Consider the following 14,301-nt stretch of genomic DNA (forward strand, 5'->3'; position numbering starts at 1 on the left):
CAAGAAGGCATTGCCACAGGGTCTGAAATTTGCTGTGGTCAGTGGTTCAAACCATAAGCATTAGACTCTAGTTTTTTGGGTTTTTTCAGGTTTATCATTGTGCAACTGAATATGCACATCAAACAAAAGTCTTAAGCTCTGTGAATGTGATAACAATTAGAGGTACAGAGTTATTATTGTACAACTTTCAAAATAAGTTTGTGGTCTGTAAACTTAGGGCCAAATTGTAAAAACATCCCCCCTAACAGACGGGGATGTGAAATTTCTTAATCTCTGAGATAATGCTCCTCTGGCATTTGTACATAGTTATGTTCTCCAAATGGTACTGTTAAGGAGAAGCAATTGGTGTCTCAGGGTCACTGACATTTTGTGACTAGGCCCAGCTTCAGCACAGACATGACTATATATTCCCTTGAATTTTTCTTCTTTACTTGAAACATTTAAAAGACTTAAGTCACTGCGGCTTATTGGATTAAATTCTGTTCCTATTAATACATTTAAAGAAATAGAATCAGACAGTGGCAGCAACAAGTGTGTCCATTACAGGCTGCATAAAATTACACTGATTTTGCTATTACTTAACCTTAGGTACCAGCACAGTTAAAGATAAGATACTGTAAATTTCTGATTTATATTTTATTAAAAGCTATAAATCTAAATAGATCCTATTGTATATGCAGGGTCTAGTCCAGTTATTTAAGTTCACATTTCACTGTTTGCACTCTGCATTTAACAATAGGTTTATTTGCTGGTGAATACAGTTTGAGTAGAAAATTTATAGAGGAATTGAAACTATGACATTATGTATATGCTTGCCTTTCCCCCTTTTGTCAGGGGGAGGATAGAATATGAGCTCATGTAATATGAATATGGTAACAATGCTATGGAAAGTGATAATGCCTAAACGTCTTTGCCTTGACTCCACATTTTCATCTGGAGAGTAAGAGGACTGTAGAAACACCATGTTGGCTGATACACAATTTGAAAGAACCAGGAGATTATGTGAGACATTGAAAGCTTTCAAATTGCCTTAAAAGAAATTACCAAAGCACTACCTAAATATACTACTTACCTTGTTAGCTGTCTTTGGTTCTAAACTTGAAGTCCATTCACTGCAAAATCTAAATAAGAGTTGGATGGTTATTAAAATACTTTTTAGGTCAATTGTGGCATCAGTTCTCAACCCAATTCCTTAACTAAGTTTTTCTTATTACTATTTCTTTTTAAAATTTTTGACACTGGGAAGGGTAGCAACAAAACATGTATTGAAAAACTTATTGAAAATAAAAATGGCTTGAGTGTCAGTGATATTCTCCCAGAATGTATTTTATTTATCCTATCATGTACTGTAGACACTCGGTATTTGTACATGCTGTTAGGATTTAGATTGTTTAAATAGTGAGAGTTTTAATGTGTTCATATGTTTTTAATAAATTGTACATGTGTCTTGCTCAGATTATGGCTTAAATAAATTAATCTTGGAGTGGTAAGAAGCTATGGTTTAGGTTCATAATGCCTTCTGTACGACTAAAATGTCAATAACCACTTGATTCAAAAAACATCCTCATGCCACAAGTCCAATGCTTCATAATACCTTTTCTTGTAAGCAGTGAATTAGTTATATAGAGGCTAAATTATGGGGGGAAAGCACCTGGAGGGATTGATGTGGCAATAGGGGCTTAGCTAAGAGTTACAGGTGAAAGAGCTTTATTGTAAAATATACACACAGAGAGAGACACACACACAAACACACACACATGGCATCCAAGAACTTCCCAAACTGTAGTGGCACTTAGAGACAATCACTGTTGCTTCCTAACGAAGCAGAGATGTACTTACCAGTTTGTTGATTCTGTTAGGGAAATTTATATTAGAGAATAATTTTGTTTGTTTGTTTTACCATATCTTCTGAAGACTCACCAAGAAACAAAAACAAGGAGCAGTAATTTTTCCCTGGCCCTTTCAATAGCTGAAGTGAAGCCACCTAGTATATCCATGTCTGTAACTCAGCCTTAATAAAGACCACTCCTATAAAGCAGATGTGGCTCAACCAATAGAGCATCCGCCTACCATACAGGAGGTCCAGGGTTCAATACCCAGGGCCTCCTGGTCTGTGTGTTCAGCTGGCCTGTGTGCAGTGCTGCTGCATGCAAGGAGTGCCATGCCATGCAGGGTTGCCCCCCAGGTAGGGTTTTTTTTTATTATTATTATTCTTTAGAGTTTCTATACTTCCATGCTTCAGTGATTGGGTTTAGCTTAGGGGGATTTCCAGAAATAAAAGATTATCCTTGAAGACTGATTCCTTTCTTGCCTGTTTATTGTGGTTTGGTTTGGTTTGGTTTTCACTAAAAAACATGTCTCCATCTTCCACCTAGGATTTATTCTTCCATTACACTTAATTCGTTCCATGATTTTTCTCCTTTCTCTTAAAGTATTTATTGTATGGCTGCACAATAACTTTCTCTACAGGTCTCTAAGGTGGTGAGGCATAACATTCAGTAAATACTTGATTGATTCATTGATCTTCTGTGTTCATAGCTCTAGTTCATTAATTATGTATCTGTTCCATATAGGTTTGGTTTTTGTTTTGTTTTGTTTTGTTTTGTTTTTAAAGAAAGGGAAAGGGAGAAAGAGCAAGTTTATGTGCAATTGGCTTCCTCCTGGAAGTCCTTTTGTTATTGTGCCACCCAAGCATCTCACCTGAGCTATAGAGCCTTCTGTCTGTAAGCAGTATACCAGTTGTGCCTATTCTTGGATGGGCAAATTTATCAGTCTTTCAGGGTTTGGTTTGTAAAGATGCAGAGTTCCATACCAGGGACCCCTCCGCTAACATCTAACTTTTTTACTTTCTTTCCAATTTTCTTTTCCTCTGCCAGTATAGGAAGAGTTTTGGGTTGTTTGTTTTTGTTTTTAATTTACTTTCAGGTAGGACCTGGGGTTTTGAACTTTAAAAAGCAAACAAACAAAACAGGAAAGGTACTGCATTTGTTCTCTGGTTCTATTGTGACAACTGCCATTGGGGCAATAATGGCCTACCCTGTAGACTATTGGAGAAGGATTAGGAGATCAAAAAGAAATAGAGGGGAAAAAAGAAAAAGAAAGAGAGGGAAGGGAAAAAAAGAGAGAAATAGAGAGGATCGCATCATGAAACACTTTACATCATCCAGTCATTAAAAAAAGGTAATTTCTTCAATGTCACAGGTAATCTAATAAAAAATTATTGAAGGACTTATTAAAAATTTTTTGAGAACCAATTAGGATTTAGTAATAAATTTAAATAATTACTTTTAAATGATTCAAAAAATTAAGTTTGTCTTAGATTCCTTCAGGTTTCCCCAATCCTTAGCTCTGAGAGCAACTCATCCTATCAACAATTTCCTTTCTAGGAAAATTCATTAGCAATTTTTATCTGTAAAGTGAAATTCTGATCATTTGATTGCTATGAAAAGCAGTGGTTTGCTTTCAGCAAAATTGACATTATTGCCCTTATTCAAGTATGAAAACATCTATGTAAGGCACTGTTATCTTGGCATTAAAAAATGGAAGCTATTTCTCCCTGACAAAGACTATATTTGCAAGTGGTTGATCTCAGGGGAGATTTCAAGGGAAAGGTTAATATTTTCTTGCTAAAATTTCCATCACTATAACACTATGCATTAATTGTAAATAATGCAAAGGTTTGTGTGAGTGAAAATCTATATACAAGGGCTGGGGAAAGTAAATTTAGCTGCAGAAGATATATGGTATAAGGCATTTTATTAGGAAGTGTTTAATATTACATAATTTTCTCCCATAATTTTCTTCATTCTTACTAATGCTATTCAACTATGTGTTACAAGAGGAATTCATTACAATCATTGTATTCCCATTAATCACTTAAAAAATAAATACTGTATCGCTCTTACATTTTATCATTCCACAGCTATTGTTTTTCCACTAGGCAATGGTTTTTATCATAAGACTGAAATCAATAGACATTTAACAAGTAATATATATAGGTTTATCATCAGTCAAAACCCCAAGGACCTAACACAGCACTTACAAAATTGAGTTTGGATCCATCTTTGCAAATGCATTTTGTGAAACTTTTTTAGGTGCTCTGGTTTATTTTACTGAGAAAATAATGTAATTCTCAATATAATTTACTAAAAAGTTCAAGGAAATATAATTCAGAAAAATAATTTTGTTGCACATAGCCAGAATATAAAAATTTGGAACCCTTTTCTTCTGTATTCACTTTGCCTCTGGTTTTAGAATATAGCAGAATATTTTGAGGTTACTTTGAGTTTGTGTAATTTTTACATAGAAAGTCTGTCCTTAGAAAGGAGATTGGAGGCAGAGTGTTTGCTTTCCAAGAAAGCAAAACCAAACTAATATCTTTAGAAAAAGCTGCAGGAAACATGAAGCTGCTTTTCATTTTCTGGTTATACTATTGGTATCCAACTCAAGAGACTAAAATGAGACAAGCTAAAAACTTAAAGGTCAAATTATTAAAGCAACTGCTGCAGCTAAATTAGAATATGCTAATTAACATTGGGAGTAAAAGGAGAAATATATAGTTAAAACTAAGGAAAGTTGAAAATATGGCTACAGATGGACCAACATACCAAAAAAAGCAGAGTCTCAGAGACAGATAAAGTAGATACAATCCCAGGTATTGGTTCTTTTGAGGGCTAAAGAGACCCACAGGTTCTATGGTCATGGCAGATGGGGTTCGCTGCCATGTCAGTTGGCCCTTCTTTGGAGCTGGTGTTTCTGCGTGATGGAGCTGGACACAGATGGGATCTCTTTTCACAAGCCTTTCATGCTACTTTACTGGAATTGTAGTTGGTGCTGGGGTTTAAGATATATCTAGGGGATTTGAATCTCTGAACTGACAATATGATAGCCAGGCCCTGAGCCTCAACAGACTTCAACTCCTACACTCTGATTTAGTGGACTTACCCCACTCAGGTAACATGGAGTTGAAGAATGTCAACCACCACACCATGGAGCCTAGAGTGCCTACAACTGAAAGTGGGAGGATTGCATCCAGTATCCATGTGGAATCTAAGCCTCCTCTTGACATAGATGTGCAATGGACACAACCAATCCAAGGTCCACAGAGAAAATGTGGCATTGGTGTGGGAAAAGTGGCCATGGTGGCTGCTGGGTGCGGGGAATGGGAGGAAGAGATGAGATGTGGAGGCATTTTCGGGACTTGGAGTTGTCCTGGGTGGTGCTTCAGGGACAATTACTGGACATTGTAGATCCTCCCAGGGCCCACTGGATGGAACGTGAGAGAGTATGGGCTATGATGTGGACCATTGACCGTGGGGTGCAGCGATGTCCAGAGATGTACTTACCAGATGCAATGGATGTGTCATGATGATGGGAGAGAGTGTTGCTGTGGGGGGTGTGATGGGGTGGGGGCGGTGGGGTTGAATGGGACCTCATATTTTTTTAATGTAATATTTTTTAAAAATGAATTAAAAAATTAAAAACAAAAAAAACAAGACCCGTAAATTAAAGAACTTATTTCAAAGTAAAAAAAAAAAAAAAAGAAAATATGGCTACAGATGGACCAACATACCAAAAAAAGCCTAGCTAGCAATTAGAAGTCCTGGTAATGAAAACCAGACAACTTTGAGTAAGGAATATAGAAATGACAGAAATGAGATATTGCTATGCTGGAATCTCAAATAGTTCATAGACCGCTGGATGCCTGGATATTCCTGCGTCCTGTATATGGTATAATCCCCCAACCTGTACTACTTCTTCGGATTCTGGAACCTACCCTGTAGGCTTCTCATACTTGCCAGAAGGAATTCCATGATTGAGTTTTTACCAAAGAATAATTCTCATGTATACTGACATGGCACAGCAACAACAGGGCTAGAAGTACTCTCCCTAGGTTTAAAGAAATGGGCAGCAATTTTTTTTTCTTTACACATTACTCTCACTGAATTTAACTCAGTGTTGTTTGAAATGGCAATGCTGCGTGGATATGCATATATGAGGTTATAAAGAAAATTTCCCAGGGAATGTTTTGATAATAGGGAAAAGAAATGAAATTGAACAATTTAGAAATAAATCTCTGCAAGAAATTGGGAGTTCTCTAGATATAACCATGAACCTTCTGGGTTCACAAACTCTTCTGTAGTCATTCTGACCTCCCTAAAAAAAGCTCTCAGAGAGCTATGCTTCTTTCTCTCTCTTCCTTTGGTTTATAAATTAGAGCCAGTGGTATTTTGTCAAAAAGATCCAACAAGCCAAAAAGAGATAAGGTCTGTAAAAAATGTGAGGTTTATGAAAAGTCGGGGCCTCTGGTCATAACCAGAGACTTCTTGACTCCTCTATGGCGGATATTATCTTTGCAGAATATGATACAAATGAAATGTACAGTAATCTACAAACAAGCAAAATTAGGACAATTGCCACTCCAAGCGTTAGTTAGTATTCCTTTGGAATAGGTTGATTTTTCAGAACCTTAAATGTTTGCAACTGAAAAACAGCTGTTATGAATAAGAATAAGGTGGATTCTTACCAGATCAATACCTTGTTTAAAAGAGGCCAGGGTCTCATTCTATGTAACTATGGAAATCAAATTACACAGGAAAGCAATCTTCCCCAGGGGGAGCTGGTTACACTGGTGAACCTTCTGATACTGCTAGTGAAATTGGAATTCTAAATCCAGCTATGTTGATTGAATTCAACACACTCTAATGGGCATACATATCATTTTAGTGAATTTTATTTTAGCAAAGGGAAAAAAAGTACAAATAATGTGATTGAAAGGCTTACTTAGCCTCCAAATACATGCCACAGAACAAATGCAGAAACATTCTCTGCATTAAGAATCTCTTGTCTACTTAATGTAGCAGGGTTTACCTTCAGCAGCAACACATTAGCAACTGTTTTTGGTAAATTATTAACTGAATCAAATTTCTGTTATTTTTTCCTAACATCTACCTAAAATATGTCCATTTTAAAGTTTCAAATTCTTCCTAATTATACCAAGATATAGCCAGATTAAAGAATATTTTCTGTTCATGACATGAGCACTTGCATTAGTTGCCTATGGATGCTATAAGAAATTATCACAAATTTAGTGACTTAAAACAACAAAGATTTGTTATCTTATTGTTCTGGGGGCCCGAAATCTGAAATGCATCTCACTAGGCTAAAATCAAGGTATTGGCAGGGCAGTGTTCCTTTCTGGAGGCTCTAAGCAAGCATTTGTTTTCTTGCTTTTTCCAATGTGCTGGGGCTGCCCACATCCCTTGGTTTATGGCTGCCTTCCATCTTCAAAGCCAGCAATGGTCAGTTAAGTCTTTCTCACCTCCCTTCACTCTGGCCTCCCCTTCTGCTTCTCTCTTCCATGTTTAAAGAACCATGTTGGTTACATGTTACAGTTTGTTACATTGTACCCACCCAGATAATACAAAATAATCTCTTAATCTTAAAGTCAACTGACTAGCAAATTAAATTCAATCTGCTACCTTAATTTCCCCTTGCTATGGAACATATTCCAAAATTCCAGGCATTAAAACATAGAAATTTATAGCGACTGGGAGTAGGGGACATTATTCTGTCTACCTCATTATTCCGGTATGTACTGTAATTTATCATGTCCTCCAAGTCTCATGCTTGGATTAAAAGGTATTTAAACTTTTAAACAACTCTTGGTAAATCATGCTTTCTAATCTTTTATTATCACCTTCAAAGTTCCTTTAGAAATAATTTTTAGTCTATCAGTGTCTTTTTCATAATAAGCTCCAAAGTACACAAAGCGCTACACTAAATGGGGTCTTTCTAAAATTGAGTTAAAGTGTCTTCCTGCATTTCTTCCAAGTTCTCTTGTTTTAATTTGCTCAAGTATTTCCTTCACTTTGGGCAGAACTTTCCATTGCATGGTGAGGTCTTGTGGCAAATTATCAGGCTTTCAGACTCAGTAAATTATAAATGCAACTTCACTTTTATATCAGTAGTGTTTTTAACAGCCTCATGATAGAAACTTACAGATCTTTGTATAAACATTTAATTAAGGCTCTATGACAGGCACTGCTGAACGAATAACGAGAAAATATAAAGAAGATAAAACGAACTTGTTTTCGAACTTGTTTTCTGATAAAAGATACATTAAACATCTTTGGAGCATTTTTTCTGCTGGACTTTCTCTGAAAACTGCCCCACACACAGCGGGTGGGCCCTGGCAGCCATGTTTATACAACGTGATCCCGTCATATTGTCTGACTGAATTGTAGTGAACACCAATTTGATTTTCTTTCCCAGAAATCAGGAATTGGGAGGCAGGGTCGTTTGACTATGGCTGTGGCTGGAACTAAGTAGAGGTAAATCTGAAGGTACATGGAGAAATGGGCAGAAAATGAAGTTAATGTGCAGAAAGAAGTAGAGCTCGTGTAGCTTAAGAAAGAAAGTGACTGATGGCATGTTTTCTAGGGCTCCTGACAGCTTTCCATTCCCCAGTCCTCACGGGTGAGTCAATAATTTTCCTTCTTTATACTTAACTTAGAGTGAAGGAGGTATAGGTCAGTTGTAACTAATAGAATGTTGACTAAGTTGGGAGAAATTAGATAGATCAATGCAATATATACAGAGAACAGTGAGCACGCACGACTGAAAAAGACTCTATGAAGGCTGACAAGTCAGATTCAAAACTAGGAAGAGGTTAGAGCAGCAATGCTTGGCGGCATTATGGTGCCATTGACAGTTTTTGAGTAGGAAAGTGACACGATAATAATAACTGTTGACATTCACTGAATGCTAAGTGCCAGGAACAAGCACTTCATGTGCATTTTTTTTTTCAATCAATCTTTGCAAAAACACTAGGTTGTAGGAATTATTATTATCCACAATGCAAATAAGGAAATAGAAATGAGAGAGGTGGAGTGGCTTAGCTGATCCCTCACAATTAGCTCACTCCAGATTTGGGGCTCTTGACTCTGCTAGACTGTGCTGTCTTGATATTGGAGTTGTCCTTTGGAAGGACAGCTCTAGCCAGCAATCCTTAGTACAGTACAGAGAAAAGAAGAGCCAGATAGTAAAGAGGTATGTGAAGAAATCTTTCCCTAGGAGAGATTTATGAGAACCATTGGGGAATGACTTTGGGAATAAGAAGAGAAGGGACATTGGCAAATTTGAACAACCAATGGCACATAAAGGAAAGGGAAAGAAAGGGGCCAAAGTCAAACAAAGTTTGGAACCTAAAACCTGGAAAGATAATAATAAAGGAAACAAATAGAGGGAAGTCAGGAGAAAGTTTAGCTCAGGTGAGGACAAGGCAGGAGGGACCTTGATGCATTTATTTTGGGATTGAGGTGCCTACAGAGTATTTTAGGTGGAGCTGACCAACACACAAGGAGATCTGTAAGCTGAAGCTCAGGGGGAAAAATCGGATTGGAAATAGTGGTTTGGGAGTCACCTTCATAGAGGAACATTAAAGCCAGAAGAGTGGATGATATCACCAAAATAGAAGGTATAATGAAAAGGTTGATGGCAGAAACTTAGGAAAACATTTAGTGGTCTGAAGGAGTTTCCAGGGAGACAAAAGAGCCAATATTATAAAACCCCATTATATCATTTCAGGTAAACAAGGAGAAAATTAATCAAGTGATATCTTGAACAACTAAAACACAAGTTCAAAGCTTGAGGAGCTTAGAAGGATATGCCCAAAGAATAAAAACCTAACAGTTCCACAGAAAGTAGTAAATGTGTCACAATGAATTTGTTTTCCAAAATAAATGTTCAGGAAAGTCTTTATGAGATCAGAGGTGGAAGCAATGAGCTTGGGCATCAAATCACGAAATCTACACTGCAGATTTTCTAGGCATCTTGTACTGCATGCTGCAAGGCATGTGTATTTTAACTTGCAGCCATTTTTAACAAAATGAGGTGTTTTACTTCTACTATGCTTTGGGGGGAGGGAGCATTTGGAGTAATTGTTTTTAGTGCAAAGAGTTTATACTGGAAAGAATTGTTGATCAGTTAACCTTTTAAAAAGTCTTTTGTTTCCTATATAACAAGCCAAAGACATGGAGATGCAAAATATTCCAAAAGATTGAGTTTGCCATAAAATTAATTTTCATAGTTACTCTAGCTGTATAGCCTCAAATATTTACAGAGCAATTTCTAATAATTTTGTGAAGAGCAACACAGGCTCATCATTTGGAAGTTAAAAAATAAGGTTTTGACTTTAATCTTGAAGGTTCATTTGAAGCACATTTGATTCATTTTGAAGTCCCGGTTTTATGCATTTGACAGGAAAAAGAAAACATAAATTTCTCATAGTTTCTCCTTTCAGCCTTATTCTCTGCTGTGTTGTGCCACTCAGTGCTCAGTGAGAAATGATTCTTGCTTTCTAAATGATGCAATAGTGCTGCAGATGGGAGGGTGCTTGTGAGCGTTCTGTTTTTTCTGTTCGTGAAGTAGGGCAGAGCATCAAGGAAGGAAATCCTACTGTGGAATGGAAATGACAAGATAAGGACATCCTGAAACAAAGGCAAAGAAAGTTGTTTCCTTGCTTCACTGCATGCTTCCTGCACAAAATAAGTAGCTACCAGGAATCAAGCCATTTTACCTTTTGACACTAATTCAAATGGGGAAGAATATATCAGACAGCTCTTCTGTGTGCTGAACTGTTAAACAAGAAGAAAGTGTGAGCCCCATCTAATATCCCCTGATTGACTTAAGCAAACATTTTAACACCAAGGTTAGTAAACCATACATCTCAAACACAGAATACTCATGAAATTTCATACTAATGTTAATCAGAGTTAACACTTACTTAAAATATCTGGTTTTAATTGATCATATATTTCAAAATGTATTAGTAGTAATAAGCAAATCAAAAGACTCTCACTTTCACTCAAAATTTAAGAAATACTCATCAAGATGAGACAATATTTTCATACTAGGAAATCATTTCAAAGGTTTGTTAAAGCAATTTAATTAAGAATTTCTGAAAAAGACTCTTCTAAACTGTTGGTGGGTGTAAGTTGGTCCAACATTTTAGAAGGGCAGTTTGGCAACATTCTTGCCTTTTATTCAATGATACCTCTTCCGGAACCTAGCCTATAGATCCTTGCTCAAAATATTGAGATATAGGCACAATAATGATCACCACAGCATTTTAATAGTTAAAAAATGAAACAATCTAATTGCTCATTGTTGTACTAATTAAAGTATCTTCATTTATACTGTGAAATCCCATACAACCATTAATGCAGATACAAAATATTTCTAAACGAATTATTAAATTATTAAAGTAAGATAAAAAACAATATGCTCACTATGAGTCCATTTGTTTAAGTGGGATAGTGATATACACATAAATGCTTATATATACAGAAACAAATCTTAAAAGACAAACAAGAAACTAGGAGGGGGTGGAACTGGTAGTCAAGAATGGGGGAAGATATTTTATATTTTCTTTTATGTCTTTCTTTACTGGTCAAATTTTTACCACAAGCATGAATCATGTTTATAATTTAAAAATTAACATTTCCTAGTTCTCAATAAGAAGGACTGTAGGAACCAAGGATACTTTGAATTCACAAATCAACATTTTAATTAAATATTTCTTCCCTATTCACTTACTGTTATGTGTATAAGAAGAAAAATGCCTTTCATCATAGCAGATAAATTCAGGGACATTTTAAAAGTCTCTTCTTCCTATCTCTGCACCCTCCTGAAATAGTAGTTAAAAAGTAACAAAGTTCTCATTCTCAGGGAGCAGCCTGCTAGAGAATGCACAAGGGAGTAATGAAAATACACACTTTTCAAGAACACTCCTACTATGTGCCAGGAATTGACTTAGGATCCAAATGACTCAAAAAGCAAAGGTTTTGGATAATTAGGTTGAACAGAATGAATCATAAAGAGTTGGTTAAAAAATTTTTGAAGTACTTTGTGCCCATTGGTGGGTGGAACAAGAAGGAGGATATTTAAGGCTTTTTTTTTTTTTTTTTTTTAACAGATTTGGTGTAAGAGCCTTTAGTTGGAGGGAGGGAGGGAAGGCATAATCAGACTACCACAGATCTAGGATTTGAAGGATTCCAAAGTAATGACTAGAAATGCCAGTTTCCAGGGCCTGCCCCAGGTCCACCGAATCATACTTTCTAGGGGCATGGCCTGACAATCTGCATTTAAGTTGAATTGTCTGAGAGATCCTTACACACACTAAAGTTTGAGAGACTCTGCTAGAAGATAATTCATATCCTAAAGAATAAGTTCTACCTGGAGCCAGAGATAATATCCTTATATTTCCTACTTAGATACCTAGGAAAGTAGTAATGGCCAATATAAAGTAGAGTCATGGATGTTAGAGGAGAAACTCATGGCAAAGAAGCTCAGGGAAGAATTAGTCATGTTAAGAAAACAATTGGATTGGAAACTTAGAATCTCTTGAGAAGGCAATAAATATTCAGTATTGTGAGGAAATGTAAGAGCAAAGAGAAGATTAAATGAGGCCAAAAGCACAGAGGAAGTTTTTGAAAGAGGAAGCTATACTCCAAGTATTTGTGGTTCATCTGTTAGAACTGAGAATAAATCTTGTCTTCATTTGATTCTTCTTCTAACTTTGAATTATAGATAATTTTATTGGTAAATCATAGATCTCAAAACATTTTAAATCTTCTAAAGTTTGGTATTTTAGGTAATAATGACAATAAACACAAATGAATTCGATGACTGTCATGTAGAAACTGAATTAAATTAAAGGGTATTTATTAACCACCAATTATTACCCTGCAAAACGCTAAAGGGTTAGAGAAGGGAGACTAGATATATGAAATAGTCTCTACCCTAAAAGGGCTTACAAGCTCATTAGTGAGGCACATCTATAGACTATGATAGAAGGCAAAATGATAGATTTCAAATCATAATATAGTAAGTAGTGAATCAAAGCCATAGGAAGTTTGGAGAGTGGTTGTTTCTGTATGGGGGCAGGGTGGTGTTAAGGAAAAGGAGAACAAAGGAGTCAAATCTACTCTGTTGACAATTGTTGCACTCAGATTTCGCTTTGCTCAAGCAGACCAGGAAGACTTCACAGAGGACCCCTAGTTAGAGAGGAAAGGAAAAGGACAAAGATTTGGGGAGGGGAATAGTTAGTAAGAAAACATTTTTGTAAAGGTATGATAGAGGGTAAGTTCTTGGTGGGAATGGTCATTGCCAACTGTATGAATAGAATACTAAGTACTTGAAATGATACTAATTGAATTCTAATTGTTACGTTGAAGAATATGTTCATAGAAATCATAGAGGGCAGCAATTTTTAAGAAGTCCTAAAATGTGAAGAGGGGCCTGTACATTTCCAAGTTCATCACACCTTGGCAGTCCCATTTTAAAAAACCAAATGCTACTAAAAGTGATGCTCTCTGATTTTTAATAACCATACTTCCAGTGAGATAAATGAGATTGGAATGATTAAAACTTGGACACATAAGAAAGACATTTTCTTATATTTCTCTTTCTACTTCTTTGAATAGATGCTGAGCAAACCCAAGGATTCTCAACAGAAGCAGTATATATCACATTTATTCCTTAAAATATTTAATTTGCTTCATTTAATTATTTTCATCTTGGCTGACTTAGAAGTTTGGATAATCAAATCTATTTCATGCATTTCCTTAAAATGCTATTACTTCGGGAAGCGGACTTGGCCCAGTGGATGGGGCATCCATCTACCACAGGGGAGGTCCGCGGTTCAAACCCCGGGCCTCCTTGACCAGTGTGGAGCTGGCCCATGCACAGTGCTGATGCGCGCAAGGAGAGCTGTGCCCCGCAGGGGTGTCCCCACGCAGGGGTTTCCCCTACGTAGGGGAGCCCCACGTGCAAGGAGTGCACCCCATAGGGAGAGCCGCCCAGCCGGAAAGAAGGTTCAGCCTGCCCAGGAATGGCGCAGCACAGACGGAGAGCTGACACAACAAGATAACGCAAGGGAGGGATACACAGATTCCCGAGCGGCTGACAACAACGGGAGCTGACAGGGAAGGGCACCAAGCAAGTGGACACAGAGAACAGACGGGGGGGGGGGGGGGGGGGGAATAAATTGACAAGAAATCTTTTTAAAAATGCTATTACTTCCTCATTTGCATTTGATTTTTCCTTATATGGAGAGAAAATATTGTCTATAATCCAAATGGGCAATAAAAATATCTCTCCTTATTAAGCTATCTGTTTATTTAACTGTATATATGCTATCTTCTTTCTGGAAAGAGCTCAAGGACTAAAATGAATCCTCTTAGAATGTGGGTTCAATGTGTCCAGTTCTTTCGGAATCATTTCAATAGGTGGCACAGC

The sequence above is a fragment of the Dasypus novemcinctus genome, chromosome 11, assembly GCF_030445035.2.
Source record: "Dasypus novemcinctus isolate mDasNov1 chromosome 11, mDasNov1.1.hap2, whole genome shotgun sequence".
NCBI lineage: Eukaryota > Metazoa > Chordata > Mammalia > Cingulata > Dasypodidae > Dasypus > Dasypus novemcinctus.